This window comes from Somniosus microcephalus, unplaced genomic scaffold, assembly GCF_052327205.1.
Source record: "Somniosus microcephalus isolate GS21.2 unplaced genomic scaffold, FLI_Smic_1.0 unresolved_chr2, whole genome shotgun sequence".
In the NCBI taxonomy this organism is placed as follows: domain Eukaryota; kingdom Metazoa; phylum Chordata; class Chondrichthyes; order Squaliformes; family Somniosidae; genus Somniosus; species Somniosus microcephalus.
Genome location: NW_028225180.1, coordinates 87,197,867 through 87,215,279, shown reverse-complemented (window position 1 = coordinate 87,215,279; position 17,413 = coordinate 87,197,867). Strand labels below are relative to the sequence as shown.

Genomic DNA, 17,413 nt, shown 5'->3' with positions numbered 1-17,413 from the left:
CTCCAGCAGGGGCTCACGAGACCGAGGCCCAGCAGCGGAATCACTTTCCACCCTCACCCACCCACCCTTTCTGCCCCCCTCCCCCCGGATCACGGCTCTCTGTAGCCTACTGTGGAAACCCTGCCCTCGGCGAGATCGACTGACCCAGCACAGGCCAGGAATTGACCCGGGGATCCTCCAGGCCTGGAGGATCCCACACCACACCTGTTGTGGCATTCACCCATTGAGTCATCAGTTAAGACAAGGATGATCCCAGAACTGTGAGGTTACACCTATCGGGAAAGATTGAACAGGCCGGGGCTCTTTTCTCTAGAACAGAGAAGGCTGAGGGGAGATCTGATCGAGGTCTTTAAGATTATGAAGGGGTTCGATAGGGTCGACGTAGAGAAGATGTTTCCACTTGTGGGGGAGACCAGAACTCGGGGCCGTCAATATAAGATCGTCACTAATAAATCCAATCGGGAATTCAGGAGAAACTTCTTTACCCAGAGAGTGGGGAGAATGTGGAACTCGCTACCACAGGGAGTGGTTGAGGTGAATAGTATAGATGGATTTAAGGGGAAGCTGGATAAACACACGAGGGAGACAGGAATAGAAGGATCTGGTGATGGGGGGAGATGAAGAGGGGCGGGAGGAGGCTCGAGTGGAGCAGGAACACCGGCACGGAGCAGTTGGGCCGAATGGCCTGTTCCCGTGTTGTAATGCTCGGTTAAAGGTTTTAAAAGTAACTCGTATTGTTTGATCTCCTCCCAGCCAGTTGCTGATTTGAGGGGAGGGGGTGGTTGACCCGGGCACGCCGTGTCCCGACTGTCGACCCGCCCCCCCACCCCCAAACCCCGCAAACTCCCCAAACAGGCCTCCGCTGTGGACAGCTGCTCACCTGCGAGGACCACCTCGACGAGGTCCCCCTCGTGGATGACATCATCGGACGAGAGCCTCCGGAGGACATTCTTCGAGTCCAGCTCATGGCGGAAGAGCAGAATCTGATCATCCCTCAATTCGTAAAACCCGCACTCTGGAAACTGAGCAGGTGCATCGTTCAGTTAAACCTCAGCGACTCAGGGGGATGCGAGGGGAGGGGGTGGTGGGAGCTCTCGTTAAGACTTTGAGCCCATCTTCATCTTTCCCCATTAGAATTTTCCCCCAACTCTTCCCCTTGCTCAGATTCCGACCACATATCTGCAGCATAACTAAGACCGCCTATTTCCACCTCCGTAACACCGCTCGTCTCCGCCCCTGCCTCAGCTCAAACGTTGCTGAAACCCTCATCCCTGCCTTTGTCACCTCCAGACTCGACTATTCCAACCCACTCCTGGCCGGCCTCCCATCTCCCACCCTCCGTAAACTCCAACTCATCCCAAACTCTGCCTCTGCCCCGTGTCCTAACTCGCACCCAGTCTCGTTCACCCATCACCCCCTGTGCTCACTGCCCCGTGTCCTAACTCACACCCAGTCCCGTTCACCCATCACCCCCTGTGCTCACTGCCCCATGTCCTAACTCACACCCAGTCCCGTTCACCCATCACCCCCTGTGCTCACTGCCCCGTGTCCTAACTCGCACCCAGTCCCGTTCACCCATCACCCCCTGTGCTCACTGCCCCGTGTCCTAACTCACACCCAGTCCCGTTCACCCATCACCCACTGTGCTCACTGCCCCGTGTCCTAACTCACACCCAGTCCCGTTCACCCATCACCCCGTGCTCACTGCCCCATGTCCTAACTCACACCCAGTCCCGTTCACCCATCACCCCCTGTGCTCACTGCCCCGTGTCCTAACTCACACCCAGTCCCGTTCACCCATCACCCCCTGTGCTCACTGCCCCGTGTCCTAACTCACACCCAGTCCCGTTCACCCATCACCCCTTGTGCTCACTGCCCCGTGTCCTAACTCACACCCAGTCCCGTTCACCCATCACCCCCTGTGCTCACTGCCCCATGTCCTAACTCACACCCAGTCCCGTTCACCCATCACCCCCTGTGCTCACTGCCCCGTGTCCTAACTCACACCCAGTCCCGTTCACCCATCACCCCCTGTGCTCACTGCCCCGTGTCCTAACTCACACCCAGTCCCGTTCACCCATCACCCCCTGTGCTCACTGCCCCGTGTCCTAACTCACACCCAGTCCCGTTCACCCATCACCCCCTGTGCTCACTGCCCTGTGTCCTAACTCACACCCAGTCCCGTTCACCCATCACCCCCTGTGCTCACTGCCCCGTGTCCTAACTCACACCCAGTCCCGTTCACCCATCACCCCGTGCTCACTGCCCCGTGTCCTAACTCGCACCCAGTCCCATTCACCCATCACCCCGTGCTCACTGCCCCGTGTCCTAACTCACACCCAGTCCCGTTCACCCATCACCCCCTGTGCTCACTGCCCCGTGTCCTAACTCACACCCAGTCCCGTTCACCCATCACCCCCTGTGCTCACTGCCCCGTGTCCTAACTCACACCCAGTCCCGTTCACCCATCACCCCCTGTGCTCACTGCCCCCGTGTCCTAACTCACACCCAGTCCCGTTCACCCATCACCCCGTGCTCACTGCCCCGTGTCCTAACTCACACCCAGTCCCGTTCACCCATCACCCCCTGTGCTCGCTGACCTACACTGGCTCCCAGTCCGGCAACGCCTCGATTTTAAAATTCTCATCCTGGTGTTCAAATCCCTCCACGGCCTCCTCGCCCCCCTCCCTATCTCTGTAACCTCCTCCAGCCCCTACAACCCTCCCTATCTCTGTAACCTCCTCCAGCCCTACAACCCTCCCTATCTCTGTAACCTCCTCCAGCCCCTACAACCCTCCCTATCTCTGTAACCTCCTCCAGCCCCTACAACCCTCCCTATCTCTGTAACCTCCTCCAGCCCAACAACCCTCCCTATCTCTGTAACCTCCTCCAGCCCCTACAACCCTCCTTATCTCTGTAACATCCTCCAGCCCCTGCAACACTCCCTATCTCTGTAACCTGCTCCAGCCCTACAACCCTCCCTATCCCTGTAACCGCCTCCAGCCCCTACAACCCTCCCTATCTCTGTAACCTCCTCCAGCCCCTACACCCCTCCCTATCTCTGTAACCTCCTCCAGCCCCTACAACCCTCCCTATCTCTGTAACCTCCTCCAGCCCCTACAACCCTCCCTATCTCTGTAACCTCCTCCAGCCCTACAACCCTCCCTATCTCTGTAACCTCCTCCAGTCCCTACAACCCTCCCTATCTCTGTAACCTCCTCCAGCCCTACAACCCTCCCTATCTCTGTAACCTCCTCCAGCCCCTACACCCCTCCCTATCTCTGTAACCTCCTCCAGCCCCACAACCCTCCCTATCTCTGTAACCGCCTCCAGCCCCTACAACCCTCCCTATCTCTGTAACCTCCTCCAGCCTTACAACCCTCCCTATCTCTGTAACCTCCTCCAGCCTTACAACCCTCCCTATCTCTGTAACCTCCTCCAGCCCCACAACCCTCCCTATCTCTGTAACCTCCTCCAGCCTTACAACCCTCCGAGATCTCGGCGCTCCTCCCAATCTGGCCTCTTGCGCATCCTCCAATTTCCATCGCTCCACCATTGGCGGCCGTGCCTTCAGCTGCCTGGACCCTGAGCTCTGGAATTCCCTCCCTAAACCTCTCTGCCTCTCTCTCCTCCATTAAGACGCTCCTTAAAACCAACCTCTTTGACCAAGCTTTTGGTCGTTTGTCCTAATATCTCCTTATGTGGCTCGGTGTCAAATTTTGTTTGATAAAGATAGTGGATGCATTGGTTGTGATCTTCCAAAATTCCCTAGATTCTAGAATGGTCCCAACGGATTAGAAGGTTACAAATGTAACCCCCCTATTCAAGAAAGGAGGGAAAGAGAAAACGGGGAATTACAGACCAGCTCGCCTAACATCAGTCATCGGGAAAATGCTGGAATCCATTATCAAGGCAGTGGTAACTGGGTGCTTAGGTTAATTAGTAATCGCACAGTAAAGGATCCTCTGGGGAAGAGTGATCATAATATGATAGAATTTCGCATTGAGTTTGAGAGTGAAATACTTAAATCTGAAACGAGAGTCTTAAACTTAAATAAAGCAAATTACATTGGTATGAGGGGCAAGTTGGCGAAGGTAGATTGGGAAATTAGATTAAAAGGTATGACGGTAGATAAGCCGTGGCAGAAATTTAAAGGAATATTCCAAAATTCTCAACGAATATACATTCCATTGAAAAATAAAAACTCTACGGGAAAAGTGATCCATCCGTGGCTAACTAAAGAAGTTAAGGATAGTATAAGATGAAAAGAACAGGCTTATAATGTTGCGAAGAACAGTAGTAAGCCTGAGGATTGGGAGAGCATTAGAAACGAGCAAAGGATGACCAAAAAATTGATAATAAGGGAGAAAATAGAATACGAGAGTAAACTAGCAAGAAATATAAAAGCAGATTTGTAAGAGCTTCTACAAGTACGTAAAAAGGGAGTAGCAAAAGTAAATGTTGGTCCCTTAGAGGCTGAGACAGGTGAAATTGTAATGGGAAATAAGGAAAAGGCAGGGGGGGAGAAATTGGGTGGAGCCGCAAACGGGGCGCCACGCTCGCCTGGGCGCCGGATTTAGCGCAGCGATCGGAGCAGCAGCGACCGCCGGAAATTCAGCTTGAGCGCCCCAAGAGTGACACGGGGCGAGGCTCGAGGCGCTCCGCGTCCCTCTTAGGGCGCTGAAACTGAATATCGCAGCGCAACGTGCCGCAGCGCCACACGCTGCGGTACTGCAGGCCTTCCTCCCATTCTTAAGGGGGAGGAGCCTGCACCAGCACGATCGGAGATCGCGAGTGCCGGCAAAAGAGCCCGGCACCGAGGAGACGTGCTGAGCTCTCGGAAAACAGCTGGCAATGGCGCGGGGGGCGATCAGGAGGCCGGGGACGGAGGTGCTGGCAGGCGGCCACCGAAAAAAAAACGGCCGCCCCGCACCTCCACCTTAATTTGCGCCACTGCCGCCACAGGAAGGCCCGTTGAACCGGGCGCCATTTGCGAACGGCGCTACAGAGGCGGTCGCTGCCAAATATCGAGATCGGGGCGGTAGCGGGGCGCTGCGCACACCGATGATGTCATCGGAGGCAGCGCAGCGCAACAGGTTAACGCCGCCATTAGTGCCCCAGCTAAATATCGCGGGAGGCGCGGCCAGTGGCGCTAAAGCCACTGAGTGCCCTCTTTAGGCGCTAACTGGTGGCGCAGCCCACCGAATTTCTGGGCCACAGACTTTAAACAATATTTTGTACCTGTCTTCACAGTAGAAGACACAAAAAGCATACTAAAAATAGTGGGGAACCAAGAGGCTAATAAGCTTCTTAAGAACTTAAAGTAGTTAATATTAGAAGAGGAAAAAGTATTATAGAAACTAATGGGACTAAAAGCTGACAACAAATCCCCTGGACCTGACGGCCTACATCCTCGGGTTCTAAAAGAGGTGGCTGCAGAGATAGTGGGTGCATTGGTTGTGAACTTGGCAAACTGCAACTAGTGGGGCGCCGCAAGGATCAGTGTTGGGGCCTCAGTTATTTACAATCGATATTAATGACCTAGATGAAGGGACCGAGTGCAATGTATCCACGTTTGCTGACGATACAAAGCTAGGTGGGACAGTAAGCTGTGAGGAGAATACACAGGGTCTGTCTGCAAAGGGATACAGACAAGTTAAGTGAGTGGGCAATAAGCTGGCAGGTGGAGTATAATGTGGGGAAATGTGAGGTTATTCACTTTGTTGGGAACAATAGAAAAACAGAATTTTTTTTTTTTAAATGGTGAGAAACTTTCAAATGTTGGTGTTCAGAGAGATTTGGGTGTCCTCATGCAAGAAACACAGAAAGCTAGCATACAGGTACAGCAAGCAATAAGGAAGGCAAATGGCATGTTGGCCTTTATTGCCAGGGGGTTGGAGAATAAGAGTAAGGAAGTCTTGCTCCAATTGTACAGGGCCTTGGTGAGACCACACCTGGAGTACTGTGCACAGTTTGGTCTCCTTATCTAAGGAAGGATATACTTGCCTTGGAGGCGGTGCAACGAAGGTTCACTAGATTGATTCCTCGGATGAGAGGGCTGTCCTATGAGGAGAGATTGTGTAGAATGGGCCGATACTCCCTGGAGTTTAGACGAGTGAGAGGTGATCTCATTGAAACATATAAGATTCTGAGGGGGGATTGACAGGGTAGATGCGGAGAGGTTGTTTCCCCCTGGCTGGGGAGTCTAGAACCAGGGGTCACAGTCTCAGGATAAGGGGTCGGCCATTTAAGACTGAGATGAGGAGGAATTTCTTCACTCAGAGGGCGGTGAATCTTTGGAATTCTCTACCCCTGTGGATGCTCAGTCGTTGAGTATATTCCAGGCTGAGATCAATAGATTTTTGGACTCTAGGGGAATCGAGGGATATGGGGATTGGGCGGGGAAGTGAAGTTGAGGTCAAAGATCAGCCATGATCTTATTGAATGGTGGAGCAGGCTCGAGGGGCCGAATGGCCGACTCCTGCTCCTATTTATTATGTCCTTATGTTCTAAAGCTCCTGTGAAGCACCTTCGGATGTTTTACTATGTTAAAGATGCTATATAAATGCAAGTTGCTGTTGTTGCTGATGAGAGCTATACCGGCACCCGCAGGCGAGGAGTGGGGGGAAGGGGAGGGAAAAAAAACTCATAACCTGCTGGGATTGAGTGGCAAATGCCTCGTATTTGAGAGGCTTCGGTGCGGAAACCTTCCCAACCCTTGCTAAAATTAGCTCCAAGTCTATTCTGAGGAGCCTGGAGCCCGATCGGACTATTCAGGATGTGACAGCAGGCAGCAAGAACATGTCAGGCCGCTGTTGTATTGCAAACAGGAAACAAAAACATCCAATGCGAGAGAGGGCTTGGCTGAAAACACGTTCTCCGGGGCAGGGCGCCTCCACTCACACATAGCAAACGAGAACGGGCGTCTCCTGCTAGCTGGGGTTAGGCTGTGTGGAGGCCCAACAGGCCTCAGTTAACCGAAAGGCTCTCAGGCCTCAATCCCTCCGCTCGGATGGGTTCAGTCTGGTGAGGGACTGAGCCGCAACAGACCGGAAAAGGTCACCAAAGTAAGTCGGGTGGTGCAAACGGGCTTACAATCGGTATCCCTGTCGCAGCCGTGGCTCGCCACCCCCACCCCGAGTCAGAAGCTCATGGGTTCGACTCCCGCTCCAGAGACTTGAGCACAAAAATCTCAGCTGACGCTCCCACTGCAGTACTGAGGGAGCGCCGCACTGTCGGAGGGGCAGTACTGAGGGAGCGCCGCACTGTCGGGGGGGTAGTACTGAGGGAGCGCCGCACTGTCGGAGGGGCAGTACTGAGGGAGCGCCGCACTGTCGGAGGGGCAGTACTGAGGGAGCGCCGCACTGTCGGAGGGGCGGTACTGAGGGAGCGCCGCACTGTCGGAGGGGCGGTACTGAGGGAGCGCCGCACTGTCGGAGGGGCAGTACTGAGGGAGCGCCGCACTGTCGGAGGGGCGGTGCGGAGGGAGCGCCGCACTGTCGGAGGGGCAGTACTGAGGGAGCGCCGCACTGTCGGAGGGGCGGTACTGAGGGAGCGCCGCACTGTCGCAGGGGCGGTACTGAGGGAGCGCCGCACTGTCGGAGGGGCGGTGCTGAGGGAGAGCCGCACTGTCGGAGGGGCGGTACTGAGGGGGCGCCGCACTGTCGGAGGGGCGGTGCTGAGGGAGAGCCGCACTGTCGGAGGGGGCGGTACTGAGGGGGCGCCGCACTGTTGGAGGGGCGGGTACTGAGGGAGCGCCGCACTGTCGGAGGGGCGGTGCTGAGGGAGAGCCGCACTGTCGGAGGGGCGGTACTGAGGGGGCGCCGCACTGTCGGAGGGGCGGTGCTGAGGGAGAGCCGCACTGTCGGAGGGGCGGTACTGAGGGGGCGCCGCACTGTTGGAGGGGCGGTACTGAGGGAGCGCCGCACTGTCGGAGGGGCGGTACTGAGGGAGCGCCGCACTGTCGGAGGGGCAGTACTGAGGGAGCGCCGCACTGTCGGAGGGGCGGTACTGAGGGAGCACCGCACTGTCGGAGGGGCAGTACTGAGGGAGCGCCGCACTGTCGGAGGGGCAGTACTGAGGGAGCGCTGCACTGTCGGAGGGGCGGTACTGAGGGAGCGCCGCACTGTCGGAAGGGCGGTACTGAGGGAGCGCCGCACTGTCGGAGGGGCAGTACTGAGGGAGCGCCGCACTGTCGGAGGGGCGGTACTGAGGGAGCGCCGCACTGTCGGAGGGGCAGTACTGAGGGAGCGCCGCACTGTCGGAGGGGCAGTACTGAGGGAGCACCGCACTGTCGGAGGGGCAGTACTGAGGGAGCGCCGCACTGTCGGAGGGGCAGTACTGAGGGAGCGCTGCACTGTCGGCGGGGCAGGTCTGAGGGAGCACCGCACTGTCGGAGGGGCAGTACTGAGGGAGCGCCGCACTGTCGGAGGGGCAGTACTGAGGGAGCGCTGCACTGTCGGTGGGGCAGGTCTGAGGGAGCACCGCACTGTCGGAGGGGCGGTGCTGAGGGAGCGCCGCACTGTCGCAGGGGCGGTGCTGAGGAAACGCCGCACTGTCGGAGGGGCGGTGCTGAGGGAGCGCCGCACTGTCGGAGGGGTGGTACTGAGGGAGCGCCGCATTGTCGGAGGGGCGGTACTGAGGGAGCGCCGCACTGTCGGAGGGGCGGTACTGAGGGAGCGCCGCACTGTCGGAGGGGCAGTACTGAGGGAGCGCCGCACTGTCGGAGGGGTGGTACTGAGGGAGCGCCGCACTGTCGGAGGGGCGGTACTGAGGGAGCGGCGCACTGTCGGAGGGGTGGTACTGAGGGAGCGCCGCACTGTCGGAGGGGTGGTACTGAGGGAGCGCCGCACTGTCGGAGGGGCTGTACTGAGGGAGCGCCGCACTGTCGGAGGGGCAGTACTGAGGGAGTGCCGCACTGTCGGAGGGGTGGTACTGAGGGAGCGCCGCACTGTCAGAGGTGCCGTCATTCAGATGAGACGTTAAACCGAGGCCCCGTCTGCCCTCTCAGGTGGATGTAAAAGATCCCACGGCCACTATTGGAAGAAGAGCAGGGGGAGTTCTCCCCGGTGTCCTGGGGCAAATATTTATCCCTCAACCAACATCACTAAAACAGGCGATCTGGTCATTATCACATTGCTGTTTGTGGGAGCTTGCTGTGCACAAATTGGCTGCCGCGTTTCCCACATTACAACAGTGACCACGCTTCAAAAAAAGTACTTCATTGGCTGTGAAGCGCTGTGGGACGTCCTGAGGTGATGAAAGGCGCGGGAGAAACGAGAGTCTGGGTTTCTTTTAGAGAGGGTGGGAAACTCCAAGGGCCCACACACGAACTGAAAGACGCACCACACACAGGCAATCCGCTTGTGGGAACAGTTTGTCCTATTTGTTGACTTATTTACCATCAGGGGGGTGGGGCGAGTTAGTCGGTCTGAGAGACTTGCGGTGTTGCCTCTTGCTGTGCGCCCGGGTGTTTAACACCCCGCTGCAGCCTGATCCCCACCTTTAAGATTATGTAGGGGGGTCGATAGGGTAGACGTAGAGACGATGTTTCCACTTGTGAGGGACCAGAACTAGGGGCCATCAATATAAGATCGTCACTAATAAATCCAATAGGGAATTCAGGAGAAACTTCTTTCCCCAGAGCGTGGTGAGAATGTGAAACTTGCTCCCACTGTTTGCTTCCCTACTTTTGGCAGGCTTGCACATCACGAACAGGCCTTGTGACCTATTCAATAAGCGATATGCAGTGGGTCCCACTTGGGCTCCCGGTCACGCTACATTACCCAATATTGCACGATCAAAGACCCATTTCAAGTCATCGCATCGCAACAAACCTCCATCACCAGGGGCTGGAAAAATCCAAGAGCCTCGCTGGAAGAGTTAGATAGAATGACATCGAGCGTACAGCACAGAAACAGGCCCATCTGCTCCGTGCCGGTGTTTCTGCTCCACACCAACCTCCTCCCACCCTCTTCATCTCACCTCATCAGCACATCCTTCTATTCCTTTCCCCCTCGTGTGTTTATCCAGCTTCCCCTTAAATACATCTGTGCTATTCACCTCAGCCACTCCCTGTGAGGGGGCAGTGACCGGCGGCAGAGCTTAAATACCGGCGGCAGTTGCGAGGTGAGGCCCGATCAGAGCATCGGACCTGTGAGGGGGCAGTGACCGGCGGCAGAGCTTAAAAGCGGCGGAAGTTGCGAGGTGAGGCCCGATCAGAGCATCGGACCTGTGAGGGGGCAGTGACCGGCGGAAGTTGCGAGGTGAGGCCCGATCAGAGCATCGGACCTGTGAGGGGGCAGTGACCGGCGGAAGTTGCGAGGTGAGGCCCGATCAGGGCATCGGACCTGTGAGGGGGCAGTGACCAGCGGAAGTTGCGAGGCGAGGCCCGATCAGAGCATCGGACCTGTGAGGGGGCAGTGACCGGCGGCAGTTGCGAGGTGAGGCCCGATCAGAGCATCGGACCTGTGAGGGGGCAGTGACCGGCGGAAGTTGCGAGGTGAGGCCCGATCAGAGCATCGGACCTGTGAGGGGCAGTGACCGGCGGCAGTTGCGAGGTGAGGCCCGATCAGAGCATCGGACCTGTGAGGGGGCAGTGACCGGCGGAAGTTGCGAGGTGAGGCCCGATCAGAGCATCGGACCTGTGAGGGGCAGTGACCGGCGGAAGTTGCGAGGTGAGGCCCGATCAGAGCATCGGACCTGTGAGGGGGCAGTGACCGGCGGAAGTTGCGAGGTGAGGCCCGATCAGGGCATCGGACCTGTGAGGGGGCAGTGACCGGCGGCAGTTGCGAGGTGAGGCCCGATCAGAGCATCGGACCTGTGAGGGGGCAGTGACCGGCGGAAGTTGCGAGGTGAGGCCCGATCAGAGCATCGGACCTGTGAGGGGCAGTGACCGGCGGCAGTTGCGAGGTGAGTTGAGACCAATTCAGCAGCAGAGGAGAGAGGTAAAAAGTAATCCAAGTGTGACGTCACCAGGAAGCAGGTAAGTGATTGGTTGGATTGGTTGGTGAGTATTTCTTTCTTTCTCCTTTTCATTACATGCTTAAATTCAGCGGTTTTTTTCTAGGGTCTCTGTGGTGTAGTGGGGACAGTTGGTAAATAAGCGCCCTAGAGCATATCTTTAACTGGTTGTACTTAATAAGGCCTTTCTGGTGCAGAGTGACTGTTGGTAAACCATTTAACTGGTGTAATTAGAGGGATTGATTTAATTTAACTCCAATTAATTAAAGGGGATACTAGCATCTAAAATCGGGTAACAATAAAAAGTTTAATTAATTACATAGAATGGAGCAGGTGATGTGTTACTGTTGCGAGATGTGGGAGCCGGTAGACCCCATTGAGGCTCACGGTGATTACATCTGTGACAAGTGTCTGCTGCTGCAGGATCTCCAGCTCCGTGTTGATGAGCTGGAGTCTGAGCTTCAGACACTGCGACACATCAGGGAGGGGGAGAAGTACCTGGACTCAGTGTACCAGAAGGTGGTCACACCTATGAAGTTAATTAATTCAGATGTAGCACATGGCCAGGGACAGGACGGTGTGACTACGAGTGAGGCAGGTACGGGGATCCAGGAGGTAGGGTTGGAGGAGCCGCAGCCCTTGCTCTTGGCCAACAGGTTCGAGGTTCTTACTCCCTGTGTGGACAGGAGCAGGGACTGCAGGGAGGATGAGCAACCTGGCCACAGCACTGTGGAACGGGGGGCCATTCAAGAGGGGGGAGTAAATAGAAATGTTGTAGTGGTAGGGGATAGTATTATTAGAGGGATAGATAGAGTTCTCTGCAGCCAAGAGCGAGAGTCCCGTAGGCTGTGTTGCCTACCCGGTGCCAGGGTTAAGGACATCTCCTCTGGGCTGGAAAGAAACTTGCAGTGGGAGGGGGTGGGTCCAGTCGTCGTGGTCCATGTTGGTACAAACGACGTAGATAGGACTAGGAAGCCAGTTCTGTTAAAGGAGTATGAGCAGCTAGGGGTCAAATTAAAAAACAGAACCTCAAGGGTAATAATCTCTGGATTATTACCTGAGCCACGAGCAAATTTGGCTAGGACAAGTAAAATTAGAGAGTTAAGTGCGTGGCTCAAAGACTGGTGTGGGAGAAATGGGTTTTGCTTCCTGGGACACTGGCACCAGTACTGGGGCAGGAGGGAGCTGTTCCGTTGGGACGGGCTTCACTTGGCCAGTGCTGGGACTAGAGTCCTGGCGGATCATATAACTAGGGCTGTAGAGAGGGCTTTAAACTAACTAGTGGGGGGGAGGTTCCTAGAGAGCAAATAATAAACATGACAACAGAGAAGGTCATAGACTTAGGTAGCAGTGGGGAAATTAAAAACCAGAGCGTGTCAGGAAGGGGCAGAAGGTATGGAGTAAAAGGTAAAGTAATAAAAAGGGCAAAAGCAGGAACTAAGTGTCACAAAACATATTTGACAGTTCTCTATCTGAATGCACGTAGCATTCACAGAATCACAGAAATCACAGAAACCCCACAGTGCAGATAGAGGCCATTTCGGCCCATCGAGCCTGCACCGACACATATCCCACCCGATCCCCGTAACCCCTACACCAACACATATCCCACCCTATCCCCGTAACCCCACGTATTTAATCCCCCTAACACTAAGGGTCAATTTATCATAGCCAATCAACCTAACCTGCACATCTTTGGACTGTGGGAGGAAACCGGAGCACCCGGAGTAAACCCACGCAAACACGGGGAGAATGTGCAAACTCCACACAGACAGTCGCCCGAGGCCGGATTCGAACCCGGGTCCCTGGCGCTGTGAGGCAACAGTGCTAACCACTATGCCACCGTGCTGCCCATTCGTAACAAACTGGCGAGTTAATGGCACAAATAACTACATATGGGTATGATCTTGCGGCCATTACAGAAACATGGCTGCAAGGTGACAATGCCTGGGAATTAAACATACCAGGTTATTTAACGATCAGGAAGGACAGGCAGGAAGGAAGGGGAGGTGGGGTGGCTATGTTAATAAAGGAAGGAATCACTGTAATACAGAGAAATGATATTGGGTCAAAAGATTAGGATAATGAAACAGTTTGGGTGGAGATAAGGAATAATAAGGGGAAAAAAACACTAGTGGGCGTAGTCTATAGGCCTCCGAACATTTGCAACTCGGTTGGACGGAGTATCAATCAGGAAATAGTTGAGGCTTGTAATAAGGGAACATCTATAATTATGGGGGATTTTAACTATCATATTAATTGGACAAATCAAACTGGGCAGGGCTGCCTTGAGGATGAGTTCATTGAGTGTATTAGGGATGGGTTTCTTGAGCAGTATGTAACTGAACTGACCAGGGGACAAGCAACCTTAGATCTGGTCCTGTGTAACGAGACAGGATTAATTAAAAATGTCCTAGTAAAGGATCCCCTTGGAATGAGTGACCATAACATGGTTGAATTCCATATTCAATTAGAGGGTGAGAAGGTTGGATCTCAAACAAGCGTGCTGAGCTTGAATAAAGGAGACTATGAAGGTATGAGAGCGGAATTGAGTAGAGTGGATTGGGAAAATAGATTAAAGGGTAAGACAATACATGATCAGTGGTGTACATTTAAGGAGTTATTTTACAACTTCCAAAAAATATATATTCCACTGAAAAGAAAAGGGTGTAAAAGAAAAGACAGCCATCCGTGGCTAAGTAAAGAAATTAAGGATGGTATTCGACTAAAAACAAGGGCATATAAGGTAGCCAAATCTAGTGGGAGGATAGAGGATTGGGAAAACTTTAAAAGACAGCAAAAAATAACAAAAAGATTGATTAAGAAAGGGAAGATAGATTATGAAAGTAAATTAGCAAAAAATATAAAAACAGATAGTAAGAGTTTTTATAGTTATATAAAAAGAAAAAGGGTGGCTAAAGTAAATGTTGGTCCCTTAGAGGATGAGACTGGGAAATTAATGGTGGGAAATATGGAGATGGCAAAAACACTGAATGAGTATTTTGTATCAGTCTTTACAGTAGAAGACACTAAGAATATCCCCACACTGGACAAACAGGGGGCTATGGGGGGGAGGAGCTAAACACGATCAAAATCACTAAGGAAGTGGTACTCGGTAAAATAATGGGACTCAAGGCGGATAAATCACCTGGACCTGATGGCTTACATCCTAGGGTCTTGAGGGAAGTGGCGGTAGGGATTGTGGATGCATTGGTAATAATTTTCCAAAACTCCCTGGACTCAGCAAAGGTCCCGGCAGACTGGAAAACTGCTAATGTAACACCCTTATTTAAAAAGGGCAGTAGACACAAGGCTGGAAACTATAGACCGGTTAGCCTAGCATCTGTGGTAGGTAAAATGTTGGAGTCCATTATTAAGGAGACAGTAACAGGACATTTGGATAATCATAATTTAATAGGACAAAGTCAGCATGGTTTTATGAAGGGGAAGTCATGTTTGACAAATTTGCTGGAGTTCTTTGAGGAAGTAACATATAGGGTGGATAAAGGGGAACCAATGGACGTAGTGTATTTAGACTTCCAAAAGGCATTTGACAAGGTGCCACACAAAAGATTATTGCTTAAGATAAAAAATCACGGGATTGGGGGTAATATTCTGGCATGGATAGAGGATTGGCTATCTAACAAAAGGCAGAGAGTTGGGATAAATGGTTCATTCTCAGACTGGCAATCAGTAACTAGTGGTGTTCCGCAGGGGTCAGTGCTGGGTCCCCAACTCTTTACAATCTATATTAACGATTTGGAGGAGGGGACCGAGTGTAACATATCAAAGTTTGCAGATGATACTAAGATGGGAGGGAAAGTAGTGAGTGAGGAGGACATAAAAAACCTGCAAGGGGACATAGACAGGCTAAGTAAATGGGCAGAGATTTGGCAGATGGAATACAATACTGGAAAGTGTGAGGTTATGCACTTTGGCAGGAAAAATCGTAGAGCAAATTATTATCTTAATGGCAAGAAACTGGAAAGTACTGAAGTACAAAGGGATCTGGGGGTCCTGGTGCACGAAACTCAAAAGGTTAGTATGCAGGTGTAGTAAGTGATCAAGAAGGCCAATGGAATGTTGGCTTTCATTGCTAGGGGGATAGAATATAAAAATAGGGAGGTATTGCTTCAGTTGTACAAGGTGAGACTGCACCTGGAATACTGCATACAGTTTTGGTGTCCATACTTAAGAAAAGACATACTTGCTCTCGAGTCAGTACAAAGAAGGTTCACTCGGTTAATCCCGGGGATGAGGGGATGGACATATGAGGAGAGGTTGAGTAGATTGGGACTCTACTCATTGGAGTTCAGAAGAATGAGAGGCGATCTTATTGAAACATATAAGATTGTGAAGGGGTTGGATCGGGTGGATGCGGGGAGGATGTTCCCGATGATGGGTGAAACTAGAACTAGAACTAGGGGGCATAGTCTTAGAATAAGGGGCTGCTCTTTCAAAACTGAGATGAGGAGGAACTACTTCACTCAGAGGGTGGTAGGTCCATGGAATATGCTGCCCCAAAAAGCTGTAGAAGCTACATCATTACATAAATTTAAAACAGAAATAGACAGTGTGGTAAACCACTGTTTGTATACTGTTTGCATTCCATTGTGTACATGCCTGGACATGCCTCGGCTGACTCCTCCCACAGGTCCTAGTATAAAGGTGGCTGCTCCCCAGCCCTTTGTATTTCTGGACCGGTCGACCACTCGAGGCAGACCTCCATTCTTTTGTTAATAAAAGCCTTTAGTTACTCTTCTAACTCTCAGTCTTTTATGAGTAATTGATAGCGCATCAATTTTATTAACAAAATTTTTATAATGGAAAAGATCCTCACACCAGCATGCCTGGACTTAGATCATCGGGAGGCGGACTCATCCACCAAGTTTACTCACTGGCTTAAGTGTTTCGAAAAATTCCTGACCGCCTCCGAAGCAATCAAATCGGACGAGGACAAACTGGATGTCCTGACCTCCAAAGTGAACCACCGAGTGTACTCGGTCATCCAAGACGCAACCTCGTACGCGGATGCTATCAATCTCCTCAAGGACCAGTACACGCGCCCAGTGAACGAAGTGTACGCCAGGCACCTCCTGGGGAGTCGTAAACAACAACCTGGGGAATCGACCGTGGAATACCTTCAGGCACTGTCTGTGCTTGGCCGGGCCTGTGGTTGTAAGGATGTAAAGGCCGCCGTGTACACAGAGGAACTTATCCGGGACGCTTTTGTAGCGGGCCACAGATCCAATTACACACGACAGCGACTGTTGGAGCAGAGTAACCTCGACCTCAACAAGGCCTCTGAACTCGCACTATCGTTGGATGCAGCCTACCAGGGCATGGATGCCTACTCCTCTGCACCGTGGACGCCGCGGGGAATGACAGCCTGGGACACGGTAGGACCGCCTCATAGCGCCGTGCCACCCCAGCCACACCCCAACAATGGCCCAACTACCGCAGCAGTGTCCCAAGGCCAGACAGCAGTGCCCCAAGGCCAGAAATGCTACTTCTGTGGCCAGGCAAAACACCCCAGAGCGCGCTGCCCGGCGAAAAACGCGATCTGCTCGGGCTGCGGGAAGAAGGGACACTACGCTAGCGTCTGCAGGGCCAAAGCCACCCCGAACCCCAGCAGCGCCGCGTGTGGGCCATGCGGGCCGCCATTTTGGACCTCCCCGGCCGTGTGCGAATCACCGGTACAGCAGCCATTTTGGACGCCTCCAGCCACATGGGGATCATGGACGCCACCATCTTGGACGACAGCCGGGACGCAGCAGGCCCCCGACACCGCCTCATCTGATACCCGCAGCGACACACCGACCCCTACGCTGGCATCCGTTACACTGGACCAAGCGAGACCGCACCAACTGGCCAGTTCCACAATGGACATTAAGGTAAATGGTCACGATACAATCTGCCTTTTTGACTCTGGGAGCACAGAGAGCTTCATCCACCCCGACACGGTGCGGCGTTGCTCTCTCCCAGTCCTGCCTGCACAACAGCGGATTTCTATGGCCTCCGAGTCCCAGTCGGCGGACATCGGCGGCTACTGCGTGGTGACACTCGTAGTAAACGGGACCGTGTACAATCATTTTAAACTTCTGGTCCTGCCTGACCTCTGCGCTGCCGTCCTGCTGGGGTTAGATTTTCAGTGCCACCTTAAAAGTGTTACGATGGCGTACGGTGGACCCCTACCCCCACTCACAGTCCGCAGCCAGCAGCTTCCAAATTGCCCGCCGCGCACCAGGTGCAACCTCTCCACACTCAGAGTCACCCCCCCACCACTGTTTGCTAACCTCACCCCCGACTGTAAGCCCATCGCCACAAAGAGCAGGCGATACAGTGCCGGGGACAGGGTTTTCATTAAGACCGAAGTGGAGCGGCTCCTGAAAGAAGGGATTATTGAGGGCAGCACCAGCCCCTGGCGAGCCCAGGTTGTGGTCGTTAAGAC

General features: G+C 53.6%; 1 pseudogene across 1 annotated transcript in view; it reads right to left on the bottom strand.

The window, feature by feature from the left end:
* Positions 1-17,413, bottom strand: part of LOC147092962 (serine/threonine-protein kinase D3-like) — a 79,183-nt pseudogene that overhangs the window by 16,964 nt on the left and 44,806 nt on the right. The window contains exon 2 of the transcript XR_015075091.1: positions 881-1,022. The product of XR_015075091.1 is annotated as a serine/threonine-protein kinase D3-like (transcript). The remainder of the gene's footprint in view (positions 1-880; positions 1,023-17,413) is intronic.